General features: G+C 55.3%; 1 protein-coding gene and 1 non-coding gene across 3 annotated transcripts in view; one reads left to right on the top strand and one right to left on the bottom strand.

Annotated features, from left to right (window-relative positions):
• LOC137429428 (MAGUK p55 subfamily member 7-like) overlaps window positions 1-13,778 on the bottom strand; it is a 117,799-nt gene that overhangs the window by 66,024 nt on the left and 37,997 nt on the right. The gene's annotated exons all lie outside the window — the stretch shown is intronic.
• LOC137430408 (5S ribosomal RNA) lies at window positions 6,077-6,195 on the top strand. The gene has a single exon (XR_010985051.2). It is a non-coding gene; the product is annotated as a 5S ribosomal RNA (ribosomal RNA).

Here is a 13,778-nt window from a genome sequence, read left to right as displayed (position 1 = left end):
GCGGCCGTCGGGGATAGTTTTTCACGGCCGGGAATATCCGAAGTTGAGACGGAATTCACCAAATTAATCAAGAAGTAAATTTTATAAGTTTTAATCTCATCCAGAATGCAAATGGTGTCATTTTGAACTAGGTACGGTACCGACTACACCTACCTACTACCAACTACCTAACCTACTGATGCCAGAGTGATGGTGTAAAATAGTGGCAAGAGGCTTTGGCTTCGCCGGCTCATTGCGGCTTTGCAGTCGGGTCATATTTTAATGATAATCATGACGTCATAGGTCATGTGCTACAGGCGCCATCTTTGGCACAGGAGGATTCCATTTGTCCCGTCATGCCAACACCACATAAATCCCGAGAAACCATCTCCCATCCACACACAAGCTACCAACAATGCCTGCCAATATCCCTGTACCACTGAGTCTCCAACACATAAGAAACATGCAAACAACAATTTTTTTTACGGTGTAGCCCATAGGGCAAAGCCATCCAGAACAGTGTTTGTCCGTCCGTATGTCCCCTCAAACGTATACCAATCAGAGCTGAGGATCTGGTCACGTGACAGGATTACGTCTGATGTAATTACAGTGGTGCTGCGGCCGACTCTCCACATTATATATAACCACAATACTTTAATCCCAATGTCGTGAATGGATTGTTGATGGATTGAAGCGGTGTATGGTTCATGAAGCAATGATAAGCGGTGTAACCGCAGAAGTAAGAAATTAGCCTGTGTTTTTTTTTAAATAGTAATATTAAAGCGCGGCGTTACGCGCGCTGCTTGTGAGCAAGGAGGAAGCGGACAAGCGGTAACATATAAACGTCTTTATTGTAAGACTACACTGTAACACTAATGACTCCTCCGGGCTGGTCGCCCGGGGTATATCATGAGGCCACGCCTACCCCTCGGGCGTGGCCACCGCCCACTCGGTGCGTGGAATGATGTCACCACGCCAGTGGGCTTTTGTGTCCGCCACACGCGCCCCCCCAGAATTCCCGCGCACCTGGAGGGCCAGTTTGCGGGGCAGACGAATGACCCGGCCGAAGCGCCCCCTGGCGATCGGCGGCGTCCGGGGTGCAGGGATACCAGGTGGGATGCCCCTGGGATGGGTGCAGGACCGGGGGGCGCCGTGGCGGCGGGGCTGGGCGGTGCCGGGGGTCCGCCCGCAGGAGGGCGGCCCCGACGTGGGGGTCGGGCCACTGGCGGTGGATGGTCCACATCGAGGTGGGCCGGCTTGAGGCGGTCTACCGAAACGCGGTCAGGAGTACCGCCGATGTCCAGGGTGAAGTGCTTCGCCCCGGTCTCCAGCACGCGGAAAGGCCCGTCGTACGGGGGCCGCAGTGGTGTCCGATGGGCATCGTGGCGGACGAAGACGTACTCCGCCGTGCGAAGCTCCGGGGCGACGTGCGTCGGTGGGTGCCCGTGGCATGCCGTTGGCACCGGGGCGAACCTCTGGGCGGTCTCTTGCAGAGCGGAGCGCTGCTGTGCCGCGGACCATGGTGCCGTGGAGTCGGGGAGGAACTCGCCCGGCACCCGCAGCGGTTGCCCGAAGACCAACTCCGCCGCGGATGCGCGCAGGTCCTCCTTGGGCGCCGTCCGGAGGCCCAGCAGGACCCAGGGGAGCCTGTCGACCCAGCCGCTGTCGCGGAGGGTGGCCCGGAGCGCGGCCTTCAATGAGCGGTGAAATCGCTCACACAGGCCGTTAGCCTGGGGGTGGTAGGCCGTGGTTCGGTGCAGCCGGACCCCGAGCCCCTGCGCAACCGCCCCCCAGAGCTCCGAGGTGAACTGGGGGCCGCGGTCGGATGAGATGTCTGAGGGGGCGCCGAACCGGGCGACCCAGGTGGCGATGAAAGCCTGCGCGACATCGGCCGCCGTTGTCGACGCCAAGGGCACGGCCTCCGGCCACCGGGTGGTGCGGTCCACCATGGTGAGGACGTAGGTGAAACCCCGCGAGGGGGGCAGAGGTCCCACCAGGTCCACGTGGACGTGGTCAAACCGGCATTCCGGCACCGTGAACGGGGCCAACGGGGCCTGGGTGTGCCGGTGCACCTTGGCGCGCTGGCACGCGAGGCACGTCCTGGCCCAGCCGCGGACGGCCTTCCGGAGGCCATGCCAGACGAACTTGTCGGCGATCAGCCTTTGGGAGGCCCTCGCGCCCGGGTGGGACAGGCCGTGGATGGCGTCAAACACCTGGCGCTGCCAGCCCGCGGGCACGATGGGGCGAGGACGCCCGAGGGAGACGTCGCACAAGAGAGCCGCGCCCGCGCCGTCGAACGGCACCTCGGTGACGCGGAGGCCCGTGACGGCGGTCCGCAAGGCCTGGACGTCGGGGTCAGCGGCCTGGTCCGCTGCCATCCGGGCATAGTCGATGCCGAGGTGGACTGCGTGGGCGACGGCCCGGGAAAGGCAATCCGCCACCGGGTTGTCCTTCCCCGCGACGTGCTGGATGTCCGTCGTGTACTCGGACACGGCCGAGAGGTGACGCTGCTGCCGGGCCGACCACGGCTCGGTGACCTTGCCCATCGCGAAGATCAGCGGCTTGTGGTCGACGAAGGCAGTGAACGCCCGGCCCTCGAGCAGATGGCGGAAGTGCCTGACCGCCAAGTGAAGTCCGAGCAACTCGCGGTCGAAGGTACTGTAACGGCGTTCGGGCGGGCGAAGCTGCCGGCTAAAGAACGCCAGCGGTTGCCAAGCTCCACGCACCCATTGCTCGTGCACCGCGCCCACTGCGTAGTCCGAGGCATCGGTGGTGAGGGCGATCGGTGCATCGGGCGCCGGGTGCGCGAGCATGGTGGCGTTAGCCAAGGCGAGCTTCGCGCCCGTGAACGCCGTGTCCATCTGCTCGGTCCAGGTAACGTCGCCTTTGCCCGGCTTACCTCGGAGAGCTTCGTGCAGGGGGCGCAGGAGCTGGGCGATACGGGGCAGGAACCGATGGTAAAAGTTCACCATGCCCAGGAACTCCTGCAGCCCTCTGATCGTGCGGGGGCGCGGAAACCCCTTCACCGCCTCCACCTTGGCCGGCAGGGGGACGGCGCCGTGCCTGGTGACACGGTGCCCCAGAAAATCGATTGTGGCGGCGCCGAACCGGCACTTTGCGGGGTTCACAATCAGGCCATGCTGGCCCAGGCGTTCGAAGAGCGTGCGGAGGTGGCGTAGGTGCTCTTCGCGGGACGCGCTGGCGACGAGGATATCGTCCAGGTAGACGTAGACAAAATCCAAGTCGCGCAGGACGCTGTCCATCAGTCGCTGGAACGCCTGAGCCGCATTCTTCAGACCGAAGGGCATGCGCAGGAACTCGAAGAGTCCGAATGGCGTGATGACCGCCGTCTTCGGGACGTCCTCCGGCCTGACGGGGACCTGATGGTAGCCGCGTATGAGGTCCACCTTCGAGAAGAAGGACCTGCCCGCCAAACGGGCGGAAAAGTCCTGAATGTGGGGGACGGGGTAGCGGTCGGGAGTCGTGGCGTCATTGAGACGGCGATAGTCCCCGCACGGTCGCCATCCCCCGCCGGGCTTCGGCACGATGTGCAGCGGCGACGCCCAAGCGCTCTCTGAGCGCCGAACGATGCCGAGTCGCTCCAGGGTAGCGAACTCCGCTTTTGCCACCGCCAGCTTCGTCGGCTCGAGGCGGCGTGCCCGGGCGTAGACCGGTGGCCCGACGGTGGGGATGTGATGGGCCACCCCGTGCTTGACGGCCCCCGCCGAGAAGGTGGGCCGCGTGAGGGCCGGGAAGCCGGCGAGGAGGCGGGTGAATGCGTCCGCTGCCGGAAGCGTACAGACCAACGTGGCCGGAACCGAATCGTTCGGCAAGCCGCTTGGCAAGCCGCTCGTTGAGCTGGGCAACGCACATGCGAGCGAGCTGAACGTCTCGGCCTGGACAAGCCGTCTGCGCTTGACGTCGACCAGGAGCCCATTAGCGCACAGGAAGTCCGCGCCAAGCAGTGCCATGGGCACGTCGGCGGTGACGAACGTCCATCGGAAAACCTGCCCTCCAAACCGCAGAGAGAGGCAGCGTTTTCCGTACGTACGGATGGGCGTCCCGTTCGCGGCAAGCAGCGCGGGGCCCCCACCCGCGGCGTGCTTGTCTGACGTGCCGGCGGGAATGACACTCACCTGTGCTCCCGTGTCGCACAGGTAACGGTGCCCGGAGAAGGTGTCCGTTATGAACAGCAGGCTGCTCGAACGGCCGGCGCTCATCGCCACCATTGAGCGCCGGCCCGGGCGTTTCCCGACCCGTTGAAGGAGCACGGCGGATGACACCGCCGAGCTTCGTGGCCGAACTTGGCGTGGAACCAGCACCAGGTGGTGGAGCTGGAGGAGCGCGGCTGGCTCCGCCAGGCCGGTGGAGTCGACGGTTTCCCCGCGGTGGCGGTTTTCGCCGCGGCGGTGGGCGGGGCGTGGCGGCGTTCACGAGGTGCGTATCAGCATGCTGCTGAACCACAGCGTGCTGTAGAAGCTGATGCTGTGGAACATCAGCGTGCTGTAGAAGATGATGCTGTGGAACATCAGCGTGCTGTAGAAGATGATGCTGTGGAACATCAGCGTGCTGTAGAAGATGATGCTGTGGAACATCAGCGTCGAAGGCCGTGACGGCCACGCCAACGCTCGCCCGCGTGTCCGAAGCGGCGAAGTACTTGTCCGCCTCGGCCGCCAATGCTCGGGGTTCCGTTAGCCCGGTCCCGGCCAACGCGAGGCGAACCTGCGCTGGAAGTTGGCGACGGAAAAGCGCCCGGAATAGCGAACCGGGGGCTTCGTCGCCCAACAGTGACAGCATATGGTCCATTCGGACCGACGGGCGCGTCTCACCGAGCTCGGGGAGATCCAGGAGGCGGTCGGCCCGTGCGTCGTCCGTGAGGCTGAACGTGGCTAGGAGTAGCCGCTTGAGTGCCTCGTACTTGTGGCCGTCCGGTGGGTGGCGAAGGACGGACACAACTCGAGCGGCCGTGCCGGGCCCGAGGGAGGCGACGACGTGGCAGTAGCGCGTGTCATCGCCGGTGAGGTGCTGAAGCTGAAATTGGGCTTCGGCCTGGACGAACCAGACTTCGGCCTGAGCCTCCCAAAATTCCGGAAGTTTGACGAAGGCGGCCATGGCGATGGCGTCGCGTGTGGAAGGATCGCTCCGGCAGATCCAACGTCGAGGGTCACCAGTAAAGCGCGGCGTTACGCGCGCTGCTTGTGAGCAAGGAGGAAGCGGACAAGCGGTAACATATAAACGTCTTTATTGTAAGACTACACTGTAACACTAATGACTCCTCCGGGCTGGTCGCCCGGGGTATATCATGAGGCCACGCCTACCCCTCGGGCGTGGCCACCGCCCACTCGGTGCGTGGAATGATGTCACCACGCCAGTGGGCTTTTGTGTCCGCCACAATATCATTTTCGTAATAATAATAACCTAACGTTAATATTATAATAAATGTAATCGTAACACTAATCCCTTTGTCGTGACTGCAAAGTTACCAGAGGATAAAATATAAATTCTATATATCAAAGTAGCGGCAGTTTTGTGTCACGTCACGTCATTACGTGCATCTTCAACGAAAGTATCAAACATGCCGGCTACGCTGCTGATAGACTTTCGGTCTTGTTTTTCTCCTGCAGGGGGAGTCTTGTTTTGATTGTCTGCGATTTGCGCTGACGCGCTCGCCGGTAAATTAGTTTTTGTCACACTACTACTGGCCTTCAACTACTACTACCACTACTACGAGCCTACAACTACTACTAACTCCCTGTAGTACTTCCACCACTACTATTAGCCCACTACTACTATCAGTACCGCTACTGCGAGTACGACTAGCTTACCACTACCACGTCTACTAGTAATACTAATAGTATTAGCCGAGTACTACCATAACTACTACCAGAACCGCTACTAGTACTACTATTACGACCAGCCGAATAAAACCACTAGTACTACTACCACCACTACCATTACCGAGAATGAAAGGGTGCTCCATTGAAAAAGAAGGTCGTGATTGAAAATAATGTTTTAAATAGAAATAAAAAGTAAATGAGACTCCCACTTGGGAAACATAAATCAATCCTTTATGAACATCCAAAGTGAGTTAGCTGTTGCCTACGACCATAGCACCCTGAATACGCCCGATCTCGTCCGATCTCGGAAACTAAGCAGGTTCGGGCCCGGTTAGTACCTGGATGGGAGACCGCCTGGGAACACCGGGTGTTGTAGGCTTTTTTTTTCTTTCTCTCCTGCAGGGGGTCTTGTTTTGATTGTCTGCGATTTGCACTGACTGACGTGCTTGCTGGTAAGTTAGCTTTTGCCGCACTACTCCTCGCCTTCAACTACAAGTCTACAACCACTAATACTAGCCTACAACCATCACTAACTCCCACTACTTCTAACACCACCAGCACTATTGGCCATCCACAATTGCTCCTACTAATGCTACTACTACTAGCCTACAACTACCACGAACTCACACTACTTCTACTACCACCTATTACTATTAGCCTACTACTATTGCCTCTACTAATGCTACTACTACTAGCTAGCTACTACTATCAGTACCCCTACTGTGAGCACTACTAGCCTACAACTACTACTTCGACTGTCCGACTACTACCACAACTACTACCACTACTACTATTACCGAGAAGGAATTGGAAGAATGAAAGGGTGCTCCATTGAAAAAGAAGATCATGATTGAAAGAAATGTTTTGAATGGAAATTAAAATTAAACGAGACTTCCACTTGGGAAACATAATCAATCCTTTATGAACATCCAAAGTGAGTCAGTTGTTGCCTACAACCATACCACCCTGAATACGCCCGATCTCGACCGATCTCGTAAGTTTTACCAGGTTCAGGTCTGGTTAGTGCCAGGATGGGGGCCCGGTTGGGAACACAGGGTGTTGTAGGCTTTTTACGGCGGCGTAGCCCATAGGGCAAAGCCGTCTAGAACAGTCTTTGTCTGTCCGTATGTCCCCTTAAGCATATACCAATCAGAGCTGAGGATCTGGTCACATGACAGGGTGATGTGATTACGTCTGATGTCATTACGGCGGTGCGGCGGCTGACTCCGCACACCGCCATTTTAATTCCAATTTCGTTCAGGCCGAACATATTGTTACGGATCTCAGAAACGTCGGCTCTCCCCTTATCAAGAAGGGGTTAATTCCCTTGTCCTTTTATCTGGCCGACGCGATCCTGGAAGTTATAACGTCCTTCCCGGCGCGGCGTTAGGTAGGGTTTTTAGGCCTAGGGATTCGCTACTACCTAAGTACTAACGCCGACCGGAAACGAGGGAATAACTCCCGCCCGAATCACGGATATTGATGGAAACGCCGAGTGGATAGCGATCCGGGATCCGAGCTGTTAACAAGTGACTAGACCCGATTCTAAGCGGTTGCGATCGTGCCACGTTTACCCAATGGAGAAAAGACTAGGACGATCGGATTAAGGAGAAACCAGAAAGAACAGGGCAATTTATTACAAATGTACAAAGAAGAAGAGGAAACGAAAGAATGTACAAGAAAGAAAGAAAAAGGAAAAGTACACAGGGCAGCCTTAGACAGTTTTATTCTATTCCCCAGACAAACGGGCCCGTCTCACACACAGACACTCACACGGGGATTGCAGATGAACAGGTTGATGGTCACCAGCACGTCCAGGGATGGCCTCCGTGCAGCTCTCTCTCTCCGGTCCCCAGCTCGTACCACGAAGATGGATTCCAATAGCAGAGAGGAGTTCGTATGGTGCCGTTGGGACGCACGGGGCTACTTGCGGGGCGAACGGTAGGGGAGGGCTCTGGCGGTTAATCACTCGCAGGCTATTACCGCGTTTTATCCACGTCGCTGGAATATTCGCTGTCGGCTGGCTTGGCTGTAGCCACGTACGTAATAAACGAATACCGTTCCAAACCTCGAAACACCAATACAATCAAGGGCTCTCAATGCACTCGCCGTAAAAGTCCTCTTGCCAAAGTGTGAATTGTCCAAGTCCTCCCCGCACAGTCCTTTTAGCACAAGCTTCATACGAGAGTCCTCTCAAAGGGCTTTGCGTGCGCGCTTTTATAACATAAGCCAGCGAACGCTCTCGAAGCCCAAAACCACGCCCTGTCAGGCGACCTCACCTCAGCCCTGGTTGGCTGGTGTTGGCTTACCGGCCCCGGCCTGACCGCTGGTTGACGTGGCCGCACCTTCATCCTGGCGCTCCGCCCCCTTTTTGGGCCTTACCTCGTGGGTTTCTGGGCTGGTTTGAGCGGAAGCCCAGCGAGGTTGCGAATGCTACTGACAAAGGCGCGTAACAAATTGGGAAGGGCCATGGGGCACAGACTGGAGCGCGCTTAATGGCGTCGCTTGGAAGGGAGACTGCCAAAATGAACGGAAGGGCCTACTCTTATTTGATTGACACAACGCAGATGCAACTATTGGAAAATGGCCTTATCTAAACACAGACTATGAAATAACTGATGTCCTATGGTGACCTACGTGTTGCTTGTGGCCTATCTATGGGGTGCTACCTTTAACCTTTAATGATGTTACTATTTACAAGTGTGGGTTCTCAAAACCGCAACACTGCACCCCTCCTTTTGCCAGGCTCGGCCCGAGCCGATCGATACCTGGGTCAGGACTATCTTTTAACAATTAGTGTGACACTTAGGTGTGGTTACCCTCTACTCTTAACCTCACCCTGAGTGCGACAGTTTTAACACTAGATATGTCCCACCTGCTGCGTTGTGTCCTACCTAACTGACTCACACCCACAATTAACCGAATTACGGAATTATTCTCACACTAAACATTTAAGCCGGTGGGGAGCATTATTTACAAGACACTAATAATTATTTACAACTATAACCCAGGACCTGTCTTTTGTGGGAAAAAGAGAAGAACTTTTGAGAAGAGGAAATACCAATTGCACTGCACTGCCCTAACCTAACCTAACCCTAACCCTAACCCTAACACACCATACACCCATATGCACAATAAATGCACCATAATAAAAAAAAAGCATGAAAACCACCATCACCAATGCACCAAAAACATTTCAAAGTTATAAAGGATGATGTCTTGTCCTTGACTTGACCGCTGGGCCGATGGATCTTGGCTTGATCTTCTTACTTGATGGATTAATTAATAAAAAGGGCACTAACCACATCCGCTTTTTCATTTATGGCCAGCAGGGCCAGCTCAGGTGGTCCGCCTGCATGGTGTCGATGCCACTTAAAACAGTGGTCCGCAAGCCAGATACTGCTGGCAGCAATGGTCTGTCCCAGCAAAGGTGCCAGGCCACAGAACGTGTGGTCCATAGGTGCCAGGCCACAGAACGTGTGGTCCATATGGTGTATCAGTGCAGGCAGGCAGGCAGCAAGGATGCAGGCAGCAAGAGTGCGGCTGCACCGCTCAGGGCACCTGCACACTCCCCTCGCACAAAAGACCAGAGTCCATGAGTGGAGAGGCAGACAAAGCAAAGGTTAGCGGGGGGAAAGAGCGCAAGGGTACACATCAAAACAAGGCAATGTGACATGAAGGGCGCGGGAGAGCGAGCTGAGAAAGCTCGTCCCTACTCGTACGTCACCCCCCATGTCAGTCTACACTACCCTTGCCCTTCCGCGTATTTACACAATTTACAAATTCGTCTCTACTGTCTCGTCCCCCCTATCTCCCCTAATTCCAAATTCGTTACCAATCCCTCCCAAGAAGGAAGGGATGGAATTAACACAATGTCCAACTCCGTCATGATGCGTCTTTCATTCCAAACAATTCGCAAAACCTGGTGTGGAGTCCTATCACCTTGGTGAGTGGATGCGGATGGTGCGAAGAGATTTTCTCCTGACTATCCTCTAATAACATTAACTCTTTACTCTACCCAGGGTCTCACCCTGCCAATCCATTGGCCACTTTACTCTATGTGGTTCTAAAAACCAATTCCCATTGCCCATGCTGTGGTGCTCTCCCAATTTTGGGGTCTCACTCCCCCCATTTTTCCATCTGTGCCCTCGCACAATTTCGGGGCTGGGTCGTGTGGCTCTCCCAGCAGGTCTACTTACCTGCGCACATCCGCCACTGAACGTCGCCACCCGAGCTTGCCTAGCTCCTCACACTACCTAACTGGGGAAGGCCCTCCCTGGCACTTACCCCCTCTATGCCCACCTTGGCATCGGGCAACCCGGGTCCTTCCCATGGATCCTCCGGCCCCACTGAACTCTACGCAACACTACCTGGCTCCCAGGGCCTATCTGCGGCCGCACCTGCCCGACAGACTACCAGTGGCGGAGTGCTCATTTAACCACACGCACTAACAGGCTCACACGCCCAGCCATTCCACTTCACTTATGCACCCAACAAAACACTACTTTACAACTACATGCAACAGATGTCAATATCCAACCAAAATTTACCTACTCCCGCTACCTACTTTTAAACTACCCTCCCCGTGTATTCGTGAAGGGGTCCATCCATCCCCCATTCACTCCTTCGCACCATGCACTCCACACTACTCATTCCACACTACTCACTCCACACCATTTATTCCACACAACCATTCTCCACTTGCACACCATGCAAGTCAATCACTCAACACAATGACACACATCCTCAATACTCCACTCATACACTTTCACACACACACACATCCCTCTCGAACATTGCCTCATTTGCTCACCAGCACTACAAGGACTTCCATTCACAATGCCTCATTTCCGCCTAAACCTCAAGCTCATACACACAGCACCATCTAGCTATCTACTCCCTTCTAATACTAGTGCTTCCCATCATCCCTTATACTAAGCACTCCCTCGTCATTATCATCCACCTAATCTCTCTACGTCCCCACTACTTGTACAAATGTCACTACTTAAATCTCAGTCTCCTAAAGTCATTTCTAGGTCCCTAACGATTATCCCAACCCTCCCTGGCTAGTTCTCACCGCCAAACCCCATAAGTCTATAGCTCCTTTGCCCCAAATTGAATGGTACAACTACCATTCCTATCATTACCACTACAAGTTGTCCATTAAACGTGAGCCTCTCGGTGCGGGAATGCATTTTTACTGCTCGGCTTCGAAAAACCGAGTAATGCATGCGGTGGTCAGTCTCCTGTAGGTTGGGTCCGTCCGGCATTTTCGATTCTGGGGAGGAGGCATACTCGGACCGAGGTTCCAGGGTCCATCTCGGTGCGGTGCCTTGCGGTCTCCGGCCCGGTGACACAACCTCCCCCGGTTGGAGCACCGCGCCCGCCAGGGGGCGAAGGTCCGACCTGGCCTTTCTCCCCCGGAATCGTGCCGGTCGCCGCTACGACGCGGCACCGACCATACAGGGTGGAGCCCGGCCCGAATCGTGCACGGCGCTCCTTGCAAGAGCGCCGCGGCAACGATCCCCACCGGCCCCCGCAGCACACAAAGAACACCACGCCCCGAGAGCTCGCGTCGGCTGTACGTCGGCCTAAGCGCTGCCCCGGTCAGCATCGATGCTCGAGTCGCATTTTCACATCCACACCTTGCGACCCGTTCTACACTCACAAAACGCGGCGCTCCAGCGCCTCCCATACACTTCATGCACTCTACTACTGCATTCTTTCGTGCACACTCTTCTCTCGCACACTCTCGCGCACACTCATTCCACTCGCACACTCCGTTATCACACGTCCTCTGTTACACACCTTCCTTCCACGCACTCCTCCCGTGCACTCTCCCCCGTTACGTACTCCGTAACCACCACGGGCGTGCACTCTTGCGTGCACTCTTGCATCCACTCACTCAGCGCACACCTACCGACGGGTGTGCAATCCCCTGCTGCACACCCAATCACGTGCTCTGGTGTGCACTCTCGCACACTCTCCTCATCCATCTCTGGTGTGCATCCTCGCACACCCTCTCCATCCATCCCACACTCGGTGTCGCACTTCGTTCCACACTCCGTTTCACACTCCTCCCACTCACATCCCATCATACACTCGCGCTTCGGCGCCGTTCGCACTCGCGTGCCATTTCCTTTCACACAGCGCACCACGGACCTTCCACAAGCGCCCGGGTGACGCCGAGATCCCAAGCACGCGAAAAATCCTTTCTCGCCAAACCTTTTCGCGCCATATACAATCCTGCTTACCTTCGGGATCCTCCTCTCCACACGCAGCTGCAAAGTTTTATTGGGATTAGCAAGTACGGCATCATGATGCGAACACAGACTTTGTACAATTTCCATCTCTTCCTCCCACGACTGCTCTTCTAAGTCCGCCGTCTCTCCAATCCCAATTTCCATTATATTTAATTCATTTCCTTTTTCCTCAATGATCGCTGGCGCTAATAAAATTTTCCCTTCTACTTCGGCGGTCGTCGGCTTTCCCATACCCCATGTCGCGATTTCTATCCCAGTCCACCCGTCTGTGCTTTGCCCAACCTCGCTTAACCCGCGCTCCTCAAGCCGCGCTACCCCGTCGTGTACCCGTGTGCCTTTCCCGCTCGACCTGTGGTCAATGTCTTTCCCCATCTTTTCTATCTGGCCACCCACTCTGTTTCCAAACCCCGTTAACCCGTCCTTCATTCCTTCCATTTGATTTTCTCGGGTGGCCATCCTGTTTTCCAACCCCGTTAACCCCTCATTCATTTCTCTGGCTTGGCCACCCACGTCCTTCAACTGGCCCCCTAATTTGCTTCCGAATCCCCCCAATTTGCTTTCTAATTGCTCCCCCATTCTATTTTCCAAATTACTTAACCCATCTTTTGTTTGGTTACTTTGCGCATCCATCTCAATTTTCAATCCCCCAATTTGGTTTCCCATATCATTTCGCAATCCCCCAATTTGGTTTCCCATATCATTTAGCAATCCCCCAATTTGGTTTCCCATATCATTTCGCAATCCCCCAATTTGGTTTCCCATATCATTTCTCAATCCCCCAATTTTGTTTCCCAATTTATTCATTTCCCTGCTGGATTTGTCAGCCATCTTTTCCATATACCCCATTATTTGCGCCATGAAAAGGTCCAGGTTCCCTGGTGCTGCGGGCTCGGCTCTCGCTGCCACATGCGAGGCGCCGCCATTTTGTTCCTCTGCCGCCCCTACTGCTGCATCCTCATTAATTTCCTCCTCCATCTCTCCCAATTGTCCCACTTCTTCCTGGGGGTCCTGGGTTAACTCTAACCCTTCCTCCTCTTCTACCCCCACTGGCATCCGATCGCCTTGGCTATCCATGGCACGACTCAAATTTGGGTGTTAATAAAATTTCGGCCGCTCGTAATTTTGACCAAATTTGTTCACTAGATAAAAAATTTGGTTCGGGTTCCAAATCCCAGTCCCAGACACCAATTGTTGCGGATCTCAGAAACGTCGGCTCTCCCCTTATCAAGAGGGGGTTAATCCCCCTGTCCTTTTATCTGGCCGACGCGATCCTGGTAGTTATAACGTCCTTCCTGGCGCGGCGTTAGGTAGGGTTTTTAGGCCTAGGGATTCGCTAGTACCTAAGTACTAACGCCCGCCGGAAACGAGGGAATAACTCCCGCCCGAATCACGGATATTGATGGAAACGCCGAGCGGATAGCGATCCGTGATCCGAGCTGTTCACAAGTGACTAGACCCGATTCTAGGCGGTTGCGATCGTGCCACGTTTACCCAATGGAGAAAAGACTAGGACGATTGGATTAAGGAGAAACCAGAAAGAACAGGGCAATTTATTACAAATGTACAAAGAAGAAGAGGAAACGAAAGAATGTACAAGAAAGAAAGAGGAAGGAAAAGTACACAGGGCAGCCTTAGACAGTCTTATTCTATTCCCCAGACAAACAGGCCCGTCTCACACACAGACACTCACACGGGGATT

Source organism: Myxine glutinosa, chromosome 6, assembly GCF_964187855.1.
Source record: "Myxine glutinosa chromosome 6, kmMyxGlut1.1, whole genome shotgun sequence".
Taxonomy (NCBI): Eukaryota; Metazoa; Chordata; class Myxini; order Myxiniformes; family Myxinidae; genus Myxine; species Myxine glutinosa.
Note: the sequence above shows the minus strand (reverse complement) of the source record. Positions and strands in the feature narration are given on the sequence as shown.